The sequence below is a fragment of the Puma concolor genome, chromosome A1, assembly GCF_028749965.1.
Source record: "Puma concolor isolate L17-30 chromosome A1, mPumCon1.1.hap2, whole genome shotgun sequence".
In the NCBI taxonomy this organism is placed as follows: Eukaryota; Metazoa; Chordata; class Mammalia; order Carnivora; family Felidae; genus Puma; species Puma concolor.
The window spans coordinates 129,582,124-129,605,620 of NC_141667.1; the positions used below are offsets into that span (position 1 = coordinate 129,582,124).

Here is a 23,497-nt window from a genome sequence, read left to right on the forward strand (position 1 = left end):
TTCTAGGAGATGTAATTATTCATTTTTTTTTCAACAAATGTTTACTGAGTGCCACCTGTATACCAGGTACCATTCTAGGGGCTGAGGACACAGCACAAAAGTGGCAGACAAAAATGCCTACTCCCATGGAATTCACTTTCTAGTGGAAGGAGATGCACAATTTTTTTAAGTGAAATATTATATTTGAAGGTGAGTAAGTGCTGTTCAGAAAAATTAAGTAGGAAAGGGGGATAGGGAACGTGGGCATGCAATTTAAATAGAGTCCTCAGGGAAGAGCTGACTGAGAAGGTGGCTTTTGAATTAAAGGAGGTGAAGGAATGAGCTGTGAGGGCTTATGGGAGAAGAGCATTCTAAGGCACGGGTTCTTAACATGGAGTCTGCAGACACTCTCCTCCAGAGATCTGTGTATAGAATTCACAGAGTCTTGACTTCAGATAGGGAAAAAATGTTATCTTTATTTTCACAAATTAACATTTGGCATGCTCTTCAATTATGAATGCAGACAGCAAATCACAGTGCTATTAGCAGCACCTGTGATGTTGTTACTAGTAGAAATCAGATATTTTCATAGCACATTATAGTTGCTGCAAATATCTTAAAATATCATTACAGTTATCACTACTTCATAATTATGCTGCTAGCTCTTGTAATTTAATGAATTAATAAGAAACACATATATTACTCTATTACACATTTTAAAAATATTTTGAGAGTTGTATTTCAGCATAATTGGTTTTCTTTATAATTTATGAAACTTATTTTATGGATTTAAAGATACTGTAATCAGAAGGAATCCATGGGCATTACTAACTGCCATAGGGGTCCCTGGCACAAAGTAGAAGAAACCACTGTCTCCACCATTTGTGGTCTCCAGCAAATGCAGAGGTCCTGAGGTAGGAAGATGCTTATTGTATACATGTAGAAGAAAGAAATGATATAGGCCATTGTTAGGAATTTGGCTTTTGCTAGGAGTACTAAAGATGGTTTTGAGCTGAGGAGTGACATAATCTGACACTGGATTTTACAGGTTACTTTGCTGTCCTATGGAGGACAGACTGAAAGTGGAAAGGCTGAAGCTGGAAGACAGGTGAGGAGGTCACTGAAATAAACCAGGTAAGAGATGATGTTAAAGTACACTAGAGTGGTAGCAGGGGAAGTGGTCAAAGTCAATATATTTTATGAAGATAGCTTTGACAGGATTTGTTGATGAGGCATAACAAAACAAGAATTCAAGGATGACTAGAGTTTTGTCTTGAACCAGTGGAAAAACAGAATTGCCATTAAAAGATATGTGAAGACTATGGAAGGGGTAGATTCGGGAGAGGATAAGGAGCTCAGCATTAAAACATAGTAAGCTTAAGATACCTATTAGATGTCCAAGTGCAGCCATCCTGTAGGCAGTTAGAAATGGTAGCCTCAGCTCAGAGGTAGCTTCGGGACTGAAGGTATCTTTTGAGAAGGGTCAGCAGGTGACTGGTATTTAAAGCTATAAGATAGTTTGAAATCACTAAGGAATTGAGTGTAGAAAGAGAAGTCCAAGGACAATGCCCTTGGCCACTACAAGGTTAAGAGATCTGGAAGATGAAAAGGAATCAGTAAGATGTTGTTAAAAAAGAAATATTCAGACATTTCTCCAAAGAAGAAATATAAATGGCCAAAAAGCACATGAAAAGATGCTCAGTGTTGCTCACCATTAGGGAAATACAGATCAAAGGTGCAATACGGTACCACCTCACATCCAATAGGATGGCTACTATTTAAAAAAAAAAACAGAAAATAACACGGGTTGGCAAGGATGTGGAGAAATTAGAACACTTGTGCACTATCATTGAGAATATAAAATAGTACAGCCACTGTGGAAAACAGTATGGCCATTCCTCAGAAAATTAAAAATAGAATTACCATATGATCCAGCAATTCCATTTCTGGATGTATATTCAAAAGAATTGAAAACAGGGTCTTGAAGAGAGTTGTGTACTTGTGTTCATAGTAGCATCATCCACGATAACTAAAATGTGGAAGCAACCCAAGTGTCTGTTAATGGATGAATGGGTAAAGCAAAATGTGGTATATACATAGAATGGAATATTATTCAGCCTTAAAAAGGAAGGAAATTCTGCAACATGCTACAACATGGATGCACCTTTAGGTCCTTATGCTAAGGGAAATAAGCCAGTCACAAAAAGATAAATACTGTATGATCCACTTATGCGAGATACCTAGAGTGATGAAATTCATAGAGACAGAAAGAACAGTGTTTGCCAGGGGCTGGAGCAGGGAGGGCAGATGGGGACTCATAGTTCAACAGGTACAGTTTCAGTTTTGCAAGATGAAAGAGTTCTGGAGATGGAGGGTGGTGACAGTTGCACAACAGTGTGAATGTACTTAATATCATTGAACTGTACACTTAAAAATGATTAAGATAGTGGGGCGCCTGGGTGGCTCAGTCGGTTGAGCATCCGACTTCGGCTCAGGTCATGATCTCGCAGTTCGTGAGTTCGAGCCCCGCGTCGGGCTCTGTGCTGACAGCTCAGAGCCTGGAGCCTGCTTCAGATTCTGTGTCTCCCTCTCTCTCGGCCCCTTCCCCGCTCATGCTCTGTCTCTCTCTGTCTCTCAAAAATGAATAAACGTTAAAAAAAAATTTAAAAAAATGATTAAGATAGTAAAATTTATGTTATGTGTATTTTATCACAATAAAAAAATTGGGGGAGGGTGCCTGGCTGGCTCAGTCAGTGGAGCATGGGACTCTTGTGTGTTTGAGCTCTACTGTTGAGTGTAGAGATTCCTTAAAAATAAAATATTTAAAAATAATAAAAATAATTTTTTTTAATTGGGGGAAAAAAGTAAAAAGAAAGCAGTGGCATCCAGAGAGATAGGAGGAGTGTCTTAGACAAGATAAGAGTGTTTCAGAAGGGAGGAAAGCTCTATGTGCAAAGCTACCAAAAGGAATGAGGTTAGATACAGACTGACAATTGATCATTAGTTTCAGCCGTGTTGAAGTCACTGGTGATACTGATAAGAGCCACATCAACACACTGGCATAAGTGAAAATTTGAGTGGGTTCAAGAGAGAGTGGGAAAGTTTATAGTTGTTATACCTTGTTCCAAGATTCTACTTGAAAATGAGAAGTCCTCTGTATATGTATGTTTATAGAAATAGATAATCATGTATCTGTAGGAATTCAGTTCAAATGATTTTTATTGAGAGTCTTCCAGGTACTAGGCATGTTTAATGGATTCTACAGATAACTGAGAGAAAGAAAACACATTAACTGCCTTCCAATATTTCACAAGAGTTCATAATCTAACAAACTTTGTGGACACAAAGTGATGTATATGGCTAAATACACACAGTCAGACTCAGCATCAATTTTTTCAGTGTATGCCTAAAACTCTGGATTCCACATTCATATGGTCTTAGGATAGAGTCCTGTCCCCACCATTCACCAGCTCTGTGACTTTGTACAACCTCTGTGTGCCTAAGTTTCCTCCTCTGTAATTAGGGATGCAATAATTTCCAAACTTCAGTGTGCCTGGTATGCTTGTTAAAAATGGAGATTTCTGGGAGTGCCTGGCTGGCTCAGTCAGAAGGGTTTGTGACTCTGGATCTCAGGGTCATGAGTTCAAGTCCCATGTTGGGTGTAGAGATTACTTAAAGAAATAAAACTTAAATTTCTTTAAAGTTTTATTTATTTTATTTTTGAGACGGGCAGGGGGTGGGGCAGAGAGAGAGGGAGAGAGAGAATTCCAAGCAGGCTCTGTGGAACCTGACGCAGGGCTTCATCTCACAAACCATGAGATCATGACCTGAGCAGAAATCAAGAGTCTAATGCTCAACTGACTGAGCCACCCAGGAGCCACTCCCCGCCAACCCTCAAATTTTTTAAAATGTGGATTTCCAGGTGCCTGGGTGTCTCAGCTGGTTAAGTGTCAGACTTTGGCTCAGGTCATGATCTCTCACAGTTCATGAGTTTGAGCCCCGCATCTGGCTCTCCGCTGTCAGTGTGGAGCCTGCTTTGGATCTTCTGTCCCCCCTCTCTCTGCCCCTTTCCTGCTTGTGCTGTCTCTCTCTCTCTCTCGGTCTCAAAAATAAATAAACATAAATAAAATAAAATAAAATAAAATAAAATAAAATAAAATAAAATAAAATAATAAAAATAAAACGTGGATTTCTAGGCTTTATCCCTAAAGGTTCTCAACGGGCAGGTCTGGGGCAAGGCCCAAGGATATGCACTTTTTAATAAGTACCTGGTCATGCTTGATGCCCTTGGCCTTGAACCACACTTTGTAAGCATTGGCCTGGCACTCAGTAATTGCTCATCAGACAATAGCTGTTCTTCCGGAGGTCCCTACTGGGAACAAAAGTTCTAATCCCTTGTGATTTACATCCAGAACCAGAGGTCCAGCATACCCTAAGCACCCTAAATGTAGAAAAGAGCATGAGAATCATTCAACATTTATTTATTGAATGCTTACTCTGTTCTAACAGTGTTCAAGAGCTGGAGAGACAAACAATATATGTATGACTCAATAATTTGTTTGAGTCATCAGGATAGGCAGAAGCCCCACATGAAGTTAGCCACACTCTCCAGCAGCCAAACTGCATCAGGTGAGAAGTCCTATGTTCACTCACTAGCTGCTTAAGGCAGTACTTGTACAACAATAACATGAACATGAATCACCTGGGTTCCTGTTTACATGAAGGTTCTGATTCATTAGGTGTGGGGCAGGGCCTGAGAATCTGCATTTCTAACGGGCTGCTAGATGATTTGGATGGTGCCAGTCCATAGATGATACTTGATGTAGTAGAGTTAGGAAAACTGGATCACAATACTTGTCCTAACATTAGAGTTCCTAGAGACTTTCTGCAAATCCTAAAGGGACAAAATGAAATCTGGGAAGATCACACATGTGAGCTTTGCTCACCCTTTCTTCCATCTCCTCTGTTTCTGGAATCTGATCCTCACCCTCCCAAATATAGTCAATGCTACTAGGTGACCTCCTCTAAGGGAGGGTGAACGTTCATTCTCTTGGTCATTCAGTAAATATTTCCTGGCTGCCTACTCTGTGCCAACCCCTATGCAAATCGCATAACTTGGCATTCAAGAGAGGACAGATCCAGCAGCTCTGCCTCCTAGGCTCCAGGCAGGGGCTGCAGGTGGGGTTTGGGCAGATAGGAAAACTGCCCAGGGCTGCATCTGTGGCTTAAGACACTGCCCTGGCAAGAGCCAGCCTTGCTACTTTCTGTGGTGCTACAAACACATGCCTGGGAGAAGCACCCCTCTGGAGCCTTTGCCAGCTGGTTTAGAGATGGTACTGACCAGCCGTAGGAGATGTCTGGATGATGTGCCAGCCTGGCCACCTGTCTCTTCTCAGACTCTCAGACTCAGCCCAGTGGCCACAGATGGCAGAAGGCAAAGAAGATCCCTGGGGCTTCTAAACACTTCCCCAGAAACTGGCAGCAGGCAGTAACTCCGGCCAAGTCAGGGGCCAGCTTGACCAGACACTCATCAAAGTGTGAGACTCCCCGCGTGGAGCTGAGGGACCCGGCTCTGTCCAAGAACCATCAAGAACCAAAGGCGCTGGCTCCAAGTCAAGTTGAACAGGGTAAGCAAAACCCTTTCCTTTTCCCCTAGGGTTTCTTTCTTTCTTTCTTTCTTTCTTTCTTTCTTTCTTTCTTTCTTTCTTTCTTTCTTTCTTTCTTTCTTTCTTCCTTCCTTCCTTCCTTCCTTCCTTCCTTCCTTCCTTCCTTCCTTCCTTTCTTTCTATTTTTTTATGTTTATTTATTTTTGAGAGAGAGAGAGAGAGACAGACAGACAGAGCACAAGCTGGGGAGGAGCAGACAGAGAGGAAGACACAGAATCTGAAGCAGTTTCCAGGCTCTGAGGTGTCAGCACAGAGCCCGACATGGGGCTCAAACACACGAACTGCTAGATCATGACCTGAGCTGAAGTCTGACACTTAACCGACTAAACCACCCAGGTTCCCCTTCCATAGGGTTTCTGATAAATGAAGCAAATCTCCCTTCATCTGGCAGTCTTACAAAGACCCTTCCCATGGATTTACTGATGAATTCGTAGCCATGCTGGAGGTAACCTGGTTTTATTAGAAATGGCATGCATTTAACAAGCACCTATACAAACAAGGCTTTATCTTAGGGCAGTGAGTTCCAGGTTCAGATCCTATTTTAGAGGGGTTTTGGCCCATTTAGGAAGACAAATCCTTAAGTATATGCAGGATGGGCAAGCTATCTGGGGAGCCTGTGGGGTGGAATAATACAGAAAGGTTGAAAAGGGTCTGGAGATGGACCTGCATATAAATAAAAATTTTGATGAGTTGGGGGGGGGGGTGGGGAGAATGATACAGAGAGATGAAATGTGTCTGTCTGGTGCACAGCAGTGCAGTGGGGGCATAGAACATGATGCTAATAACTGGTTCTAGGGTTCCTTCTGAGAGAGAACTGCCCTTTGTACAGGAAAATATACTAGTAAGCTGGTTGAAGATGAAAGGTGAGAACCACCAGTTGCCCCAAGTTAGAAGTAGGAGATGAGAACATGCAGTCTACTTCTAGGAATCTACCCCAGAGAGACCCTCTGATGTGGGCACAAGAAGATCTGTTTAAGATATCATTAGAGGGGCGCCTGGGTGGCACAGTCGGTTAAGCGTCGGACTTCAGCCAGGTCACGATCTCGCGGTCCGTGAGTTCGAGCCCCGCATCGGGCTCTGTGCTGACAGCTCAGAGCCTGGAGCCTGTTTCCGATTCTGTGTCTCCCTCTCTCTCTGCCCCTCCCCCGTTCATGCTCTGTCTCTCTCTGTCCCAAAAATAAATAAACGTTGGAAAAAATAAAAAATAAAAAAAAGATATCATTAGAGGGGCGCCTGGCTGGCTCCGTCGGTAGAGCACGAGACTCTTGATCTCAGGGTCATGAGTTCAAGCCCCACATTGGGTGTAGAGGTTACTTAAAAAAATAAATAAATAAAATAAATCTTTGGGATGCCTGGGTGGCTCAGTCAGTTGGTCATCCGACTTCAGCTCAGGTCATGATCTTATGGTTCATGGGTTCGAGCCCTGCCTCACGCTCTGTGCTGACAACTTGGAGCCTGGAGCCTGCTTCGGATTCTTAGACTACCTCTTTCTCTGCCCCTCCCCCGCTCACGCTCTGTCTCTCTCTCAAAAGTGAATAAACACTAAAAAAAATTTTTTTAATAAAATATAATATTTATTTTATTATTTTTTTTCTAATGTTTATTTATTTTTGAGAGACAGAGAGAGACAGAGTATGAGCAGGGGAGGGGGAGAGAGTGAGAGGGAGACACAGAATCCAAAGTAGGCTCCAGGCTCTGAGCTGTGAGCACAGAGCCCGACATGGGGCTCAAACCGACAAGCCATGAGATAGTGACCCGAGCTGAAGTTGGACGCCCAGCCAACCAAGCCACCCAGGCGCCCCTAAAATACAATCTTTATAAAGAAAAAAGAAAAACTGGAAATGGCTTGAATGTCCATCACTAGAGCACTGGCTAAATAAACCACAGTCAAAAAGAAGGCAGTGGGGCACCTGGGTGGCTTAGCTGGTTAAGCATCTGACTCCTGATTTCTTCTCAGGTCATGATCTTGCAGTTCATGGGTTGGAGCTCTGAGTCAGCCTCTGCACTGATAGTGTGGATCCTGCTTGGGATTTCTCTCTCTGCCCTTCCCCTGCTAGTGCACTCTCTCTCTCTCTCAAAAATAAATAAAAACATTAAAAAAAAAAAAAGAAGGCAGCAAAGAAAGAAGCATTGTGTGGTTTTGTGTGTTTGATGTGGAAAAAGTTCTAATAAAAGTGTTAAGTGAAAAGCAAGTTTCAGGATATACAAATATCAGATCATTATGCTGTACACGTGAAAACAAAAAGCAAGTTTCGGGGTAATATGTATAAGATCTTATCTGCATTAAAAAACACCTTAAAAAGTCTACATTTTTATCTGAACATAGACACACAGATATACATAATTTCATAGAGAAAACAAAGCATCTGAAAGATACTCATCAAATTGTTGATGAGTTGCCTGTGTTGTAGTGTAGGAAGTGAAGTTGGGAAGAGGTGAAGGGTTAACGTAGGAGTTGTGAAGATGAAGAGGAAGAGTCAACCCCATGGTTGTTGAGGAAGCCCTAAGAAGCCCTTTGCATTTACTATAGGTGCTTAGAATTCTCCAGAGACAAAAGAATCATGGGGGTGGCAGGACATGTTTTCCCAGCCCAACCATGGACTGCATTGTCCAGGAAGCCTGCCCTCTGGTCTAGCCCTCTGGTCTAGCCCCATTGCTGACTCCTGGTGGCCTGGGGCCTGTTTGGCCCTCTTTGGGCCCCAGCATTAGGGTCTCTATGGGATTCTAAGTTCATTCCAGAGCCTTCTCATGGAGACTGAGCTCCAGCAGGGGCATGGAAAAGCTCCACTTGGCCTTTGGCCTGCCGGGACTTAAACATGGGCCAGGCTGCGACTGGGAATCAGTGTGAGAAAGGAGGTTTCTGAGCATCATGGCCTCCCTCCTCTGACAGATGGACTACCATTTCTTCCCAGAACATTTGGCTTGAGGATACCTGGCCCAGCTTGGTTCCTCAGGAAACAAATGTGGGGATTATTCATTACCTGTTGGGCTCTAAACAGTTAATGAAACCCACTGAGTGAGGGCTCTGGACTGGGAGGCAGAAGTGGAGACTGCTTCAGGCTAGGATTTGGGCTCTGGGCCCACAGGATGTTGGTGTGAGCTGTGCACAGGTGCAGATACAATTCCTACGGTTGGTCTAGGCTAGCTTCAGTTTACAGAGATGTGTTAGATGAAGTCCCTGCCCTGAGGATACCACAGGATGGAGGAGGGGCATTAATTAGATTTGGATGGGGTCAAGTATGTGGATAGAATCTAGCCTCAGCGTGGAACCAGAAGCAGCAAGGGCAGCTGGCCCTGAGATGCCTCACTCCAGTCAAGGCTTCGTTAATGGTGTCCTGGCTTTGACCAGCTTCCCACTGCTGGGAAGTGCTCCAGAGTCCAAGGTGGTTGCCTTGGGAGCCTCCTGCAGGCACTAGTGAGCAAGCTGTTCTTCCCTTATGGCTGTGGACAAAGTGACTTGTGAGCCTGGGGTGGCCTTAGCCACTGTAACTGGTGGACATCCAGGACCTGCAGCTCTGGCAGGTGGCAACCTCCTTCAAAATGTACTAGATCTCCAGCCAGGGCCCTGGGGAGAGACTTGGACAGGAATTGGCCCTGGATGCCTGTGCAATGGACATGCTTGGAAACAAGGGAATTCTTGTCAAGCTGATCCCCAGCTAGGCCAGCTCCAGGCAGATTATCCACCTAATAGAGTTCCTCTAGGCTCTAGGAAAGTTCTACAGAAGAAGGAAAGCCTGTAGACACTGGCATCTAGCTGGGGCAAGAGAGGCAGATTCCTAAGGGGCAGAAGGGACTTCCCTGAAGACCCTCTGTCATTGGGCATCTAGCTGCTTACTTTTCTGATCCCCAGCTGCCCTTAGAATTCAAGGAAATGCACACAGCTCTTAAGTGTCTAGTCTGCTGGCTGTCCAGGCTGGGAGGGCATGCCCAAGGAACAGCAGGTACCATTCTTGCTCTGGAAAACCTCACAGCTCAGGTGGGGAGGTGAGATTCCTAGATTGGAAACAAGATGGGTCAGGGCATGAATCAGTGTTCAAGTGTCCACTTTGGCCATGTGTGTGCACATACTCACAAGGTGTGAATGAACCAGGAAGGATTCACTATGTGGGAGCAGAAGAAAGACTGTGTGCATGTGTGCATTTGTGTGTACTCATGCTCATGTGTACGTGTGTGTTGCGTGTCTGCATGTGTCCAGATACACCTAATGTAGCCTCTCTAGAGTCCCCATCCTCTGTGCTATTTGCCTAGACAACCTAAAAATAATTTCCATGTAACTTTAGGATTTGTTATTCGAGGCATAAGATGCTTGCCCAGCAGATACAGTTTTCTACCTACACTTTATCTGAGATCAAGTTAAAATGGGTCTGCATTATTTATACACAGGATGGCTAGTGAGCAAAAGGCAGACTAGAACAGCCTGGATTTGGCTGGTAAGTCCATATAAAAACGATCCCTACGTTGATAACAAAACTGGACAGTGTGCATAGGTTGGCAGTGATGGCATCGACAGCGATGATGACAATGATGAAAAAGGGCCCAAGATGGTTACCAGGGGTATGAACAACCCTGTATCTCACCCACACATGACATAGAATTGGGCACATGGCAAGCAGTCATGAATATTTATTCAATTTATTTGTAGGTGTTTAGAAGGAATGTCCACATATGTGACACATATAAAAATATGGAGCTAGATGACTGATAATTCATCACGTACAGAGGACTATCAAATGATAGATTGAGTTTAAAAATTAGTTTATTGGACCCATGGCTGGGGGATCATACAATTATCAGATTGAATGATGAAAGCCATGGAGGAATGATAGGTTGATAAATAACTTGTTGATACTTGATAAAGGGGTAAGAAGGGAGATAATTTGTGGCCAGGTGACAAAGTTAGTAGATCCATGGTCAAATCCAAATAGGTAGATAGATAGGTGAACAGAAATGTAGCAATGGAGTGAGAGGAAGATAAGAGGATGAGCGAGATACTGCAGTGGGCAGAATAATGCCCTCCCAAAATGTTTATGGTGTGCTTTCCATAACCTGGAATATGTTACCTTACATGGCAAAAAGGACTTTGCAAACATGATTAAATCAAGGGCCTTGAGATGGAGACATTACCCTGTATTACCCAGATGACCTCAGTCTAATCATATGTCCTACCCATGACCTCTCTTGCAGCATGCCCCAGCCTCCTCTGCCTTCTTTTAAGTTCTTGATCATACCAAGCTCACTCCTACCTCAGGGCCTTTGAACTCACTGTTGCCTCTGTCTGCTGCTTTTTGCCTCTCAGATCTCAGCTCAAATGAGTGTTGCCTCCCTGCTTCCAGATTTTTGTCCTGAAGCCTTGAGCACACTCCGTTCCTGGGGACTGGGCTGGTGCAATGGGATGTCCCAGATCTTAGCCTGCCCTGGCTGGCACTATCCCCAGCCCTGGGTCCCGCCCAAAGCTGCGGGATGGAGCAGTGTGCATGAGTCATCGAGCCACAGACACAGTCCCCTTGTTGGAGGGACCTGAGAAGTTATGTTGTGGCAAACTCTTAGAGCCAATGGCCAGATTGAAAGGGAAGGTTAGGAATTTCCCCAAGTTATTCAGGCTCACACGAGGCTGGGAGGGGGCTGGACGGTAGAAGAGCTGGGAGTGGCCTGTGGGGATGATGCTATAACCTCTCTGTGGACTGCCCTGTTCCCACCCAAGCTAGAACAGGCTGTAGAGGAGTAGATGACATGCCCCAGTCTGAAAGGCACTCATTTCCCCTCAACTATTCCTTCAGTCACCTCTCTGTGACTGAGCACCCACGGTGTACCAGGAACTGTGCTGCCCTACTCCAGGCCAGGCCCTGCCCTGAAGGAACTTACAGTCTAGTCGGGAAGGCAGGCTGGCATGCAGACCTTACCGATTGACTGGACAAGGGCTCGCTGTCAGGGCTCACAGAGAAGCCACCCTCGGCTGCCTGTATGACGGCAGTGACCGGACTAGCTAGAAGGGCATTCCAGGCAGTAGAATCAGCCTGGTGTGTTAGTTTTCTAGAGCTGCCATAACAAAGCAGCGCATGCTGAATGGCTTAAAACAATAGAAAATTGTTCTTTCACAATTCTGGAGGCTGGAAGTCCAAAATGAAGGTGTTGACAGGGCCAGGCTCCCTCCCAAGCCTCAAGGGGGAGGATACTTCATTGCCTCTTCTAGCTTCTGGTAGCTCCAGGCATTCCTTGGCTTGTGGCTGCATCCTTCTGATCTCTGCCTTCATCTTTACATGGTCTCTTCCTTCAGTGTCTGTGTGTCTCCACATGTGCCTGTGACTGTGTCCCAATTCCCCTCTTCTTACAAGGACATCAGTCATATTGGCTTTGGGCCCACCCTAATGACTCATCTGAACTGGATTATATCTGCAAATAGCCTATTTCTAAATAAGGACATACTCACAGGTACTAGGGATTAGGACATTTTTGGTGGGACACAATTCAATCCGTAACAGTCGGTGAAGACTTGCAAGGGCCTGGAGCTCAGGACCAGAGCACTCTGCTGCTTGCTGTTTCATCACAAGCTTTGTACACGTTTCCCCCGGGGGCGGCTCACTGGTCCATACACCTGTTAGCATGTCTCCACCTACAGACTTGCTCCCAGCTCCCCCCATCTCGACAGCTTTTCCATCTCATGCGTCAGACTTGTCTCTGTAGGAAATCTTTCTCTGATTTCTGAGATTCTCAGTCTGTCTTCTTCAGCTTCCTCCCCACCCCATGCCAAGCCTAGCATCAGGAAACCAGAGGCTTTAAGTCTAGCCCTTCAGCTATTTCCATATTCCCCTCAACACCATCTCTGCCCAGGCTTCTGACCAAGCCTGGGTGTCCCTGTGATGGGGGAGGCAGAGCTCTGACTTCTGCACCAATGGCCCTAGCTGTTGAATTGTCCCCTTTGCTTTGGCCACACTGCATCTGCTAGGAGCTCCCTGAGAGTTCTGAGGTGTCCCCACTTCCAACACTTGGGGCCCAATGAAGGCCACTTGGCCCCTACAGTGAACAGGGCTGTAGCGGAGCACTGCCTAGCTGACTCAATTTGAGGGGCTCACAAAGGGCTCCCTGACCCAAAGATCTCTCTCACCTAACTGCCCAGGCTCAGAAATTCCACCATGGGCAAGTCTGACAGCATCCACCCCTAATGAGGACAAGTATCCCTTCCCGGGGAGGGGGGTGGGCAGAGCAGGGAGACTCTCTGACGGGAGTGGCTTAGGCAGGGACTTGCCTCCGGAACCTGGAAATCTGGTGATATTTCACTCAAGTCCTACAGGAGACTTGCCACCCAGGAGCAGGAGGGGCCAAAGAAGACAGGCTATGATGCAGAGCTTTGTCCAGAGCCTGCAGGCTGTACAGTGGGGGGCAGCTGAGGGCAGCTCCAAGCCCAGCCTGACCCAGGCAGAGATGCATTCAGGCCCTAGGATATGAACTAAGCCCAGCCTCTTCCTTCTCTCCTGCCCATCCTCCTTTGTCCTGAACCTCCCCACCTGAAGACCCAGCCTCTTCGACATACTCCCAGCCACTGGGCTGTTAGTGGCCTTTGGACTGGGGAAGGATTGGGGCCTCCCTCTTGGGCTCCACACCCCTGCTGGCAATCATCAGGAGCAGGGAGAGGCCCAGAACTGTCACTCCCTGGGCACAGTCCCACAGTGTCCTCAACCGGCCAGTCCTATTCTGCCCTTTCTCCCATGGGGAGGAGCTGGGGGCAGGGCCCAGACCTGGACAGAGGCACTGTGTTGCCAGGGGCCCTTAGTCCCACGTGTGCCCATGGAGCCCACACTGTGTGCGAAGGCCCTGGATGAGGCCGGGCTGCCTGGACTGTTCCTCCTTTCCTGCCAGAGGGACTGAAGGATAGGATGGTGTGGGCTGGGGGGGGGGGTGGGGGGGGTGGGGGGGGGATGGGGGGTGTTTTGCTCACTACAAGACCCCAAGTCTTCCAGAAAGGTTTCTTTGAAAGGGTGAGCCAGCCATGTCTAACAATGAGCTATTTCAGTTTTGACAGAATCAAGTCTAGCTTTAGGCTGCCTAAAATAGCCAAGTATAGAAGCCAAAAATCTGCAAGGATGGTTTGGCTCCTAAGGCCTGGGGTCCAGTGCAGGCCCAGGTTGGGGTCAGGAGGGTAGCCTCAACCCCTGCATCCAGATTCCAGGCCTCAATCTCCACCCCAAGGTACCAGTCCAGGCCTAGCCCATACCAGATCCTGAGGCTAATGAATCCTCTCAAATTCCCACTCTTACCTGTCCAGTTAGTACCCACATGGCAAACATTAATAGAGCACTTTTTAGATTAAGAGCTGTGTGGAGAATTTCATGGTGCCCCAGAGAGGGTAAGGAATGGTCAAGGGTATAGCTAAGTCTGGCTTTGAACCTGCTGCTCATGGGAGAGAAGGCATCTCCAGGCCAGACCTGAGCCTATGTTGGGGGGTCCAGTCAGTAGCCTGGGCAGCTGGGCTGGCCTCTTTGCCCAGGATTATCTACCTGCTGGGTTACCAAGGAGAGCCAAGTTGGGGAAACAGCCCCTGTCAATGGCCTTACTGGCCCCTCTTGGGCTTGCTGAATTCTTTGTTGCCTCTCTCACAGAGAAGGAGGAAAACCAAGCAGTGTGTGTTATGGGCCGCAAGGCTCTGAACCTTGAGCATAGCACCATGCTAGGACGGGGAGCAGCATACAGAGACACTCAGGGGGCACCTTAGGAGCAGAGCCGGCTGCCTTGGCTCAGGAAATAAATGCTCAGCTCCCTCTTAGCAGCAAAATCCTGCTGTGTGTCTTATTTCCTCACCAGGCCCTCAGAGACCATCTGGGGAATCTGTGAGAGCACGATCTGCCTCCGCCAGGGGTACAATCCCCAAGGTCATCAGTCACCAGACTTCTGTGTGTTCTCTGGAGGTCTTTGCGCAGCACCGGGAAGAATAGTTTCTCCCTCACCTGACCCTTGACTTCTCTGGGAAGCTCATCCCTCCCTAATGCCCCCTGTGGGCTTCCTGAGTCCCAGAACCTCAAAAGTACAGTCTAACAAAGCTATTAATGGCCGTTCCACCACTTGGTAGCTATTTGTGAGCAAGATAATCCCTCTGAGCTTCATTTGCCTCACTTATAAAGTAGAAATAATGACAGTCTTTATCTGAAAGGGTCATTGTGAGGATCAAGTAAGATCATCTAGGGGCTGGCACATAGTGACTGTCTAATAAACAAGTGGTATGATTATCATCATTATCTGTGGGTAACCTTCTTTAATCTGCTTCTCTTCCTTTGCTCCTCCCCTTTAGCCCCCTAAATCCATAATTGTCACCTTCCTAGAAGCTTCTCCAGTTTGAAAGGGGTTAGCTGGTCAGGTCCTGCTCCCAGGTGAGTGGGAAACAGGGATGTGTGCCTGAGCATTCTGATTGTAGAGCCTAGAATGAGTTGTCCACTGACCCAGAATGCTCTCGCTTAGGTCACCATCCACATTCTTAATTCAAGGGGATTTCAAGAATCAGCATTTCTGTGGTAGAAGACAAAGCCAAGAAACGGAGAGGGTGAAGGAGTCACTGAAGGCTACACAGCAAGCTTAGGCCAGAGCTGGGCTAGAGCCCCAGGGGACCTGCCATCCAGCTCTCCTCACTGTCTGACTCAACAGCTCTCATTTCTTCAGAAGTCTCACTGGAAACCTTACTCCGGAGCTTTCTTGTTCAGAGAAAGCAGCAAAGTGTAGAGCCAGCCCCCTGGGCCTAGAGCCCTGAACTCCCTGGGCAGACCCACAGGCTGACGGAGACGTTACCGGAGCTGATGATTCAACTTCCTGCCTTTTGAGAGCACCCAGACCACAGAGGTTTTCTTTCTTGGAGGAGGGGGGCATCTCCTTGCCTTGGGCCAGGCAGAGTGGGTCAAGTCTCCACCACAAACCACAGGGACTAGGTGGTGCGTGGGGCAGCCCCTAGGGGGCCATGCTAGAACCCTGGCTGGTGCTTCCTTAAGCCTGTCTCCTCTTTGGGTTAATGATTACCACCTAGGGTGACAAACTATCCTTTTTTTTTTTTTTTTTTTTTTAAATCTGCCCTGGTGTTAGCACCAAAAACTGCACATCCTGGGAAACCCCTCAGCCCTGGGCAAACCAGAACGGTTGGTTACTTTATTACTACCTGCATTTCAGGAGGACACGACTTCCCACCTCAGTGACGCTGGGAGCATGGGCCCCAGGACAGCACATTCTAGAACAGAGAATTAGCAAACTATAGTCTAAGGACCTGATCTGGCCCTATGCCTATTTTTGAACAGCCCATGAGCTAAGAATAGTTTTTATGTTTTTTAATGGTTGAAAACAAAACTAAAGAAGAATAATATTTCATGACACGTGGAAGTTACATGAAAGTCAAATTTCCGTGTTCATAAATCAAGGAACACAGCCATGTCCATTCACTTATATATCGTCTCTGGTTGCTTTCTTATTACAAAGCAGAGTTGAAGAGCTGTGACATAGACTGTATGGACCCACCGACCACCTCAAAGTCTCAAGTATTTCCTGTTTGACCCTTGACACAAACAGTTTGTTGACCCCTGTTCCAGAGGCAGACAGAAGGTAGGAATGCTTAAGGTGCACCAGGTGTAGGTGTGTGTTGAGGGGGCAGTGATGCTTCTGTGAAGAAACTCAGAGCTAGAGGAGAGAGAGAATAGAGGAGGCTTCATAGCACAGCACTAATCCAGGATTTATTGGATTAGCTGTGAGGTGGGGACAAGGTACCGAGTTTCTCTAAGACTCAGTTTGCCCCTTTGCACTGTGGGGTGAAGGTAGGTAGGCTCTGCATCTCTCTGACTTCAGTGCCTCGTCCTCTAAGCTGACACAGTCCTCTCCAATGACTCAGGCACTCCAGGACTTCTGTGTGGCCTAGAGCAGAGCAGGTACTGCTCCCTCTGGGCCCAGCCCACAGCCTATTTGGCTTTAAGCCACAAATAGCCCACAGCCTGTTTGGCTTTAAGGCAGACCCAGATCCTGTTCCCAGGACTGGAAACTCCATCCTAACTAACTAATATTTCAACAAAGCTTAGGAAGCACCTACTTGTGTGAAAGGTACTTTTAGGGCCTCCTAATACTGGAATGGTCCAAGGAGCCTCTCTTTCCCTTTCTTCCAGTCATTGGAGGTGGGGAGCTCTCCTCCCCAAGAGAGGGTGCAATAGAGCAATTGACTCCATGACCCCTCTTCTTAGATGAACACACTAGAAACCTCTCAAGTGCCAGGTCATGTACTATGTGCTATTAAGCTGAGCCAGCAGGCAGTTGACAATCTGGGAGAGTTTGAACAATGTGGACTCGAGTGAAATTGGACCCAATGCCAAGTCTAAAGTGGGCACCAACTTGACCCCTCTACCCCTTCCCTGCCTTAGCCCTACAACAAGATGTACTCCCTTTTTCTCTTTCAGAGGGCTGGGAAAGGAATTTATCTGGTTCATAGAAGGCTTGCGGGGGGCTGACCTCAATGTGGACCTTCGTGACTCCCAGCTAAGCACCTACAGTGGTCTGTCTGGTCTTTTCTGGAGACCTTTGTGCCCTCGGAGCACAAAGCCACCTTCTTCTTCTTTGCCCCTGTCCCCACAGCTCTGGTGGCTGACCTTAATGCATAGGACATCTGAGAACCCAAAAAACTAAGGATCAGGGGAAGGTACTACAGAAACAGATGCTCAATTTCCAGGCTCTCTGAAATTTCTGCTGGGGTTGATTGGGTCAGAGGGGTTATTTATCTTTTTTAAATAAACATTTTAATTGAAATCTAATATTCTTGGAGAAAAGCGCTCAGCTCATAAGTTCACAGCTCCTGTGAACACACCTCTGTAACTATTACCAATGTGACCAAAAACAGCATTACCAGCCCCCCAAACCTTTAGTGCCCTCTGTAAGTTACTGACCCCAGGGATAACCACTATGGTATCCTCTGTCACCGTAGATTAGTGTTGCCTATTTTTGAAAACTTATATAAATGGAATCATATAGTATGTGCTATTTTTATGTCTGGTTTCTCTTGCTCAGTGAGATTCACCCATGTTATTGACTATGAAATAGTTTGCTCAGTTTCATTGCTATTCTCTGTTTTATGAATGTACCACCACTGATTTGTTGATATCATTGTTGATGGAAATTTGGGTTGTTTCCAGCAATAGTACATGTCTTTTGGGACATGTATGTACCCTTGCTGAGTATATGTACTCAGAAGTGGAATTGTTGGGATATCAGACATGCCTATGTTTAGCTTTAAAACATACTTACTTGCTGATAGTTTTCAAAGGATTTTTTAAAAGCTCAGGCTAAAACTTCAGATAGATATTTCTATAACTACTTACATTTCTGGGGACCGGTAATGTCCCAACCCATTTCTCAGGCTGCAAACACTTGCCAGCCCAGTTCCAAAAATGGTTCACAAATGATGCCCATACACCCATGGGATGTACCCTCCGCCTGCTAACAATTGTGCTTCATGGGCTTATGGGGGACACTGGGGCCTGCAGGACACATGCAATACCAGATCCTTGGCTTATAGGTCACAGAGTCCTGTTTAGGCATCCATGGGACCTGTAGTTTCAGGACCCCAAATCAAAACTTGGGGTCTGACAACTAGGAGGCATATTTGAAGCTGGGACCATCTTATGAAACCCACTTTTTTGACCATGGACAAAAGCAGTAAGGCTCCATGTAGGTTCAGTCATCCCAATGTTGTCACACAGTGCCATAAGTACAGCAGAGGCCCCATGTGCCTGAGCAGGTCTCTCCACTTGTACCAGGGCCAATCTACCTGTGTAACTGACTTAGCAGCTCAGGGCTGCAGCAGCACTGGCAGGCTGTTCCCAGAGCCTGGTATGGAAGGTCCTCGTCTGATTCCTTTCTGAGCAGCTTCTAGTTCATGGGACCCTGATTCCTTCCCACTGGCAACACCTGCAACGAGAGTTTCTCAGAGGTGGATTATGCCCTCATGTTGCTCTCCCTGGCCCAGATTTTCAATCCTTAGAAGGAACAGAGCTCATTGCATCTCTGCAAGAAACCTCCCTCCATGTCTTACTTGGGAAAGACAGTGGCTTCCTTAAGTCTTGATCAATGCTTTCCATCACTTTGAAGGACTCATCATTAAGAGCAAACACCATGGTTAGCTTACTAAACATTGTAGGAAATAATGAAGGCAGTACTCACAGCCCCCTTGGGGGAGGCAGGTTGTGAGGAAGTGTGAGAGAGAGCCCTAGAGATATCCTGGAGAAGACCTGGGCCAGTTTGGTTATTACCCTGATGCCAGGAAGAATTTTGTCATGGACCTAGGCTGGGTTTGTTAGCTCTACATGGACAACGGGTGTGCTTGACTAAATATCCTACCAACTACTCCATCAGCCATGTGATCAGGTTGTTTCCAGGCCATACATCCCGTACTGGCTTCTGTGGACTTATTGCTGAGATAAGGAGAGGTTGGGGATGGTACTAGAGTCCCCTCATTCAGAGACCTGGGCTCTTGGTCAATCCTGAGTCCCGCAGGCTGTTGCTCAGTTGTGCTCCTGTGTTCCCATCTACAAAATGGGATAATTTTGTCCATTACGAGGGGGCTCTAAAGAACAATACCAGAGAGAAGGCCCCCTGGTGATTTCATTGTGGATATTCCACAGGAGTTGGTTCCAGGCTGATGCTGAGGCAGGGTGTATGTGAGAGAACCAATTAGAATTCTTTTAGTTTCAAGTTATATGAAACTCATCCAAATTGGCTGAAGCAAAAGAGAACTACTTGTTTGTTTGGTTGGTTGTTTTACATAATGGAAAAATTCAGGAGCTTCAGGCACACCTTGATCCAGGGGCTCAACAATGCTATCCAGACCAGGGCATTCTTCATTTCTGCTTCCTTAAGGATTGGCCTTTTTCTTAAAGTGCGGTGACAAGACAGTTGCCAGCAGCTCCAAGCTGACACCCTCACATCTCTAAGTCCAGATGAAAGGACAACATCTTTTCCTAGAATACTCAAATACTTAGTATTGGCTCTGATTGGACCTCATGGCTCGGCTTACATCCCATGCTCCGCCTTAAACCAGCCATTGTGCAGCCCTGCAAAGGGCCTAATGCACTATGCAACTCTGATTGTCCAGGCCTGATTCACTTGTGACTCTCAAGCCAGGGAATTACTCCACCTGAAGCACATGAGCTGAAAATGATAAGAGGAGTACTTTCTTGGATGAAAATTGGGTTGCTATTCCCAGAAGAGGAGGGACAGTTACTAAGCAGGGAAACGACAACAGTTCTCAACAGGGACGTCCCCTGCCTAGAACAGGAGTCCTCTGGCCCGTGCCTTTTACTCCCTGATTGTGTTGTGCTTTGAGGGCAGGAATCGTAACTATCTCCCCTCTGTATCTGCAGAAATATTAATAGAATGAATAATAATCTTGGGTAGGTATGTTGAGCTTGATACCTTTTCAAACCTCTTTTAACATCTACCCTATTATTTGATTCTTTGTTCTTCTTTTTGGCTACCCAGGATCTGAACCCTCTTCCTGTGATGGGGAATTCCCCTCATTCTGAGGCAGAGCCCACTTCCCACTACAGAGGCTAAAAGTATCATGTGCATACTTTTCCCAGCCTCCCCGTGGCTGGGTGAAGGCCCATGACTGAGGCTCTGCCATTCAGGCACAAAGGCTCCAGACAGTGTCCCAGGAACTAGTGACCCAAAAAAGCAGGGATCACAGAGGGTTCTCCTTGGTGGTTACTGTGGGTGTAGTCGGCCACCCACAGTGGTGGTGGAGATGGTGACAGCACAGAGCCTGGGCAGGATACAGCAGCCCAGCCTATAGGGTCTAGTGCACGATGCTGGTGGCAACATTGAGAACAATGAGGTCCTGACTGAGCCAGTTTTCAGTATGATTGTCTTTTTACATCATCTGCAGCGCTGCTTTTCTGCTTTGCCAAGAGATTCTCTGAGCTGTTCAATATTATTTTTCTGCTTAAATCAATTTAGCTTAAGTCAATTAAGTCAATCTGCCTAAGTTAAAGGCCAATTTCTGTTGCTTGTATTTAGAAACTCTGACTGTTACAATCCTGGAGACAAACCCACTAGATAATTCCCCTTTCTCAGATGGATAAAATAAGGCTAAGCAACCGGCCCAAGTTCATTCAATGTGACAGTCTGTGAGTTGAGACCAGAACCCTGGACTAGGTGGGACAGCCCTACAGCTGGCAGGTGGGAGCCCAGGCAAGGAAGAACTTTCTCACAAGTAGAGCTGCCTAACCAGATAAAAGCCCCTTGTTACTGGAGGTATGCAAGCAGATCTCGGGAGACTTAAGGGAGAGACCAAAAAAGGGAACTCCAGTTCGCTTCTTCCTCATGGATTGCACATGTTATCATCTGTCCAACCTAGAGTGAGTGCTCTTCGTGAACACAAGGGTGTTAAAGGGGAAAACACAGTTCCTGGTGCTACAACTCCAAATGCCCACCCTCTCTTGTGAGTCAGCCTGGCCCTGGCCCAAAACATAACTGCCACTAGTCCTGTGTCCCAGAGCAAAGTCATGGTGTTTACTGGCCTCCGTCACTTTAATGAAAAAGCCCCTACACCAAACAAATACAAGCACAGACATTTGCAACTAATTACGGTAGTGCTGATCAGTCAAATTTCATTGCAAATTGCATGTTGAAATTGATAGTGGGCGAGTCAAGAATAAACTGGTTGTCTGGAAAAGTGACACGGACACACAGGACTAGATTAATAATTCAATTTAGACTCAGTCAGACACTCTGAAGAAGAGGAAAAAGCAGATTAGCATTGCCCCAAGATTGCTTGTTTACCCAGTACTTCTTGCCAATGTGCCTGGCTTCTAAGGGAAGTTGATCCTCCTTTAGAGTCCTCCCACTTTGGGAGACCACAGGGCGTTGAGTATTCCAGCCTTTAATTCCTGGTTTGCAAAATTGCAGCCCTGAGTGGTTTGGGGAGGGGTAAACTGCCCTTCATCCTAGCTGCTGCTGAGAAGCCTACTCAGGCAGCTTCTTGGGGGACAGACACCTCCTGCTGCAGTGAACCACACTCTTGGTCTCTCATTTGTGGGTACTGGGCTCGGGGAGGTAATCCACCTTGAGAGTCCAGGTGGATTTCCCAGGTCAGGTATGGCTCCAGAGAAGTGAGCCCTGAGAAAGTGGGAAAGAAACCAGAAGGGCCTCACAGAGCTTCCCAGTTGGCTTGGTCCCCATGGGATCCCAGAGAGCTATGAAGTCCAGAGTCCCAGCTTGGATGGAGGCCATAAGATGGATGGCCAGTGTCCTTAGGATCGGGCCTTCTGGGAAGGTCACTGTGTCCTTGCACCTGGAGAGGAAGGTAGGAAGGAGACACAGAGCAGGCAAAATGTACAGGTGTGTGTGTGTGTGGGGGGGGGGGTTAGGTACCTGTATGCCCATGAGATGCCACCTTGAGTGGCCAACCCTGAACTAGCCAGGAGTGCTTCACACTGAGCTTCTCACCAGCCCAAAATGGATTGAGAATAAAGCAGCCTGCAATGTGCACAGAGCCACTGGCCCCCACTCCAACTGCCCTCACTCCACAGGCCTGTGCAAAGGAAAGTCTTAATCTTCATCCTCTAGATCTGGGTTCAAAACTCAAACATCTAGAGGGAAGTGGGCCAGCTATGGGATGGGGGAGAGCTGGTGAGCTTGAAACTGATTGGCGGGGGGCGGCCGTGATTCAGCTTCAGGAGTCTGCCTAGAGACAATATAAGTTGGAATTCAGAAAAAAGCTTAGGCCGGGGATATAAATTTGCAAGTTGTCAGCAACGGAATGTTATTTAAAGCCAGGACACTGGAGGAGATTATCAAGGGACTGCGTGAAGATAAGAGATTAAAAGAGGTCCAAGGACTGAGCCTTGGAGATGAGGAAGTGCCAGCAAAGGAGACAGAAGATGAGCGACCAGAGAGGTAGGAGGGAAACCATGAGAGGGTGGTGATGATCCAGGTGCCAAGGAGGGAGAGATGAACTCTTACATGCTACTGAGAAGCAAGCAAGGTGAAGCCTGATATTTGAGAACATGGAGAGCCCTTGACAGAGGTAGCTTTGCTGTAGTGGTGGGGGCTAAAGCCTGATGGGAGAAAGGAAGCAGGGAGAGGACTTGAGACAGCAAGAAGAGTCCATTCCTTCTAGGAGTTGGGCCATAAAGAGGAGCAGAGAAATTGGGTGAGAGTTTGAGGGGGATATAAGGCCAAGACATGATTTTTCTTTAAGATGGAAAAATCACAGTATTTTTGTGTACTGATGGGAATAATTCTGGAGAGAGGGGAATTTTGATGATGTAGGTGAGAAAAGGGATAAATGTTGGAGTGAAGTCCTTGAGTAGACAGGTGGAGATAGCATCTGGTGTACAAAAAAGGGGACTGTCCTTAAATAGGAGCATGGACAGTTCACCCATATTAGCAAAATGAAAACCAGAGTTGATGAGCACAGATGCAAGTGGGTGGGGGAAGTAGTGGTGAAGCCTGTGGAACTTCTCTGGTGAGGGCTTCTATTTTCTTAGCAAGCTAGGAACAGGTTGTCAGCTGAGAGTGAGGTGGAAGAGGAGGTGTGAGGCAGTCGGCTGAAAGAGAGGGTGTAAGTGCCCTTGGGGGTGTAGTACGATTTCTGGGCAGCCTATAGGTCTCACTGAGGGAGGCTTGGGTTCATTAATTCAAAGTGAGACTGGTCAGCCCATCGTGGGTTTTTATTTGTCCCAGGCAGTCTGTGGATGCAGGTGTAGGGTAGATAGAGGGCTGAGTTTAGCCAAGGCTGTGGTTTTGCCAGATGACCATTCTACAGGGAGGGGAGAGGGAGAGAGTATGGCATCGGACCATGGAATGTGAGCTGGGTAAGAAGGGAAGGAGGCCTGAGGAGGCAAGGG

At 46.8% G+C, this 23,497-nt stretch overlaps 1 protein-coding gene and 1 long non-coding RNA gene across 8 annotated transcripts in view; one reads left to right on the forward strand and one right to left on the reverse strand.

Moving 5' to 3' along the window:
- Positions 1-23,497, reverse strand: part of JADE2 (jade family PHD finger 2) — a 134,605-nt gene that overhangs the window by 56,198 nt on the left and 54,910 nt on the right. The window lies entirely within an intron of this gene.
- LOC147584468 (uncharacterized) overlaps positions 1-23,497 on the forward strand; it is a 56,264-nt gene that overhangs the window by 5,360 nt on the left and 27,407 nt on the right. For 4 of the 7 annotated variants that reach the window (XR_015250150.1, XR_015250149.1, XR_015250153.1 and 1 more), the window contains exon 4: positions 1,028-1,113. This is a non-coding gene — a long non-coding RNA (uncharacterized LOC147584468). Of the gene's footprint in view, positions 1-1,027; positions 1,114-5,375; positions 6,831-23,497 lie in introns of those variants that run through there. The other 3 variants (XR_015250152.1, XR_015250145.1, XR_015250154.1) reach the window with 1 other exon arrangement.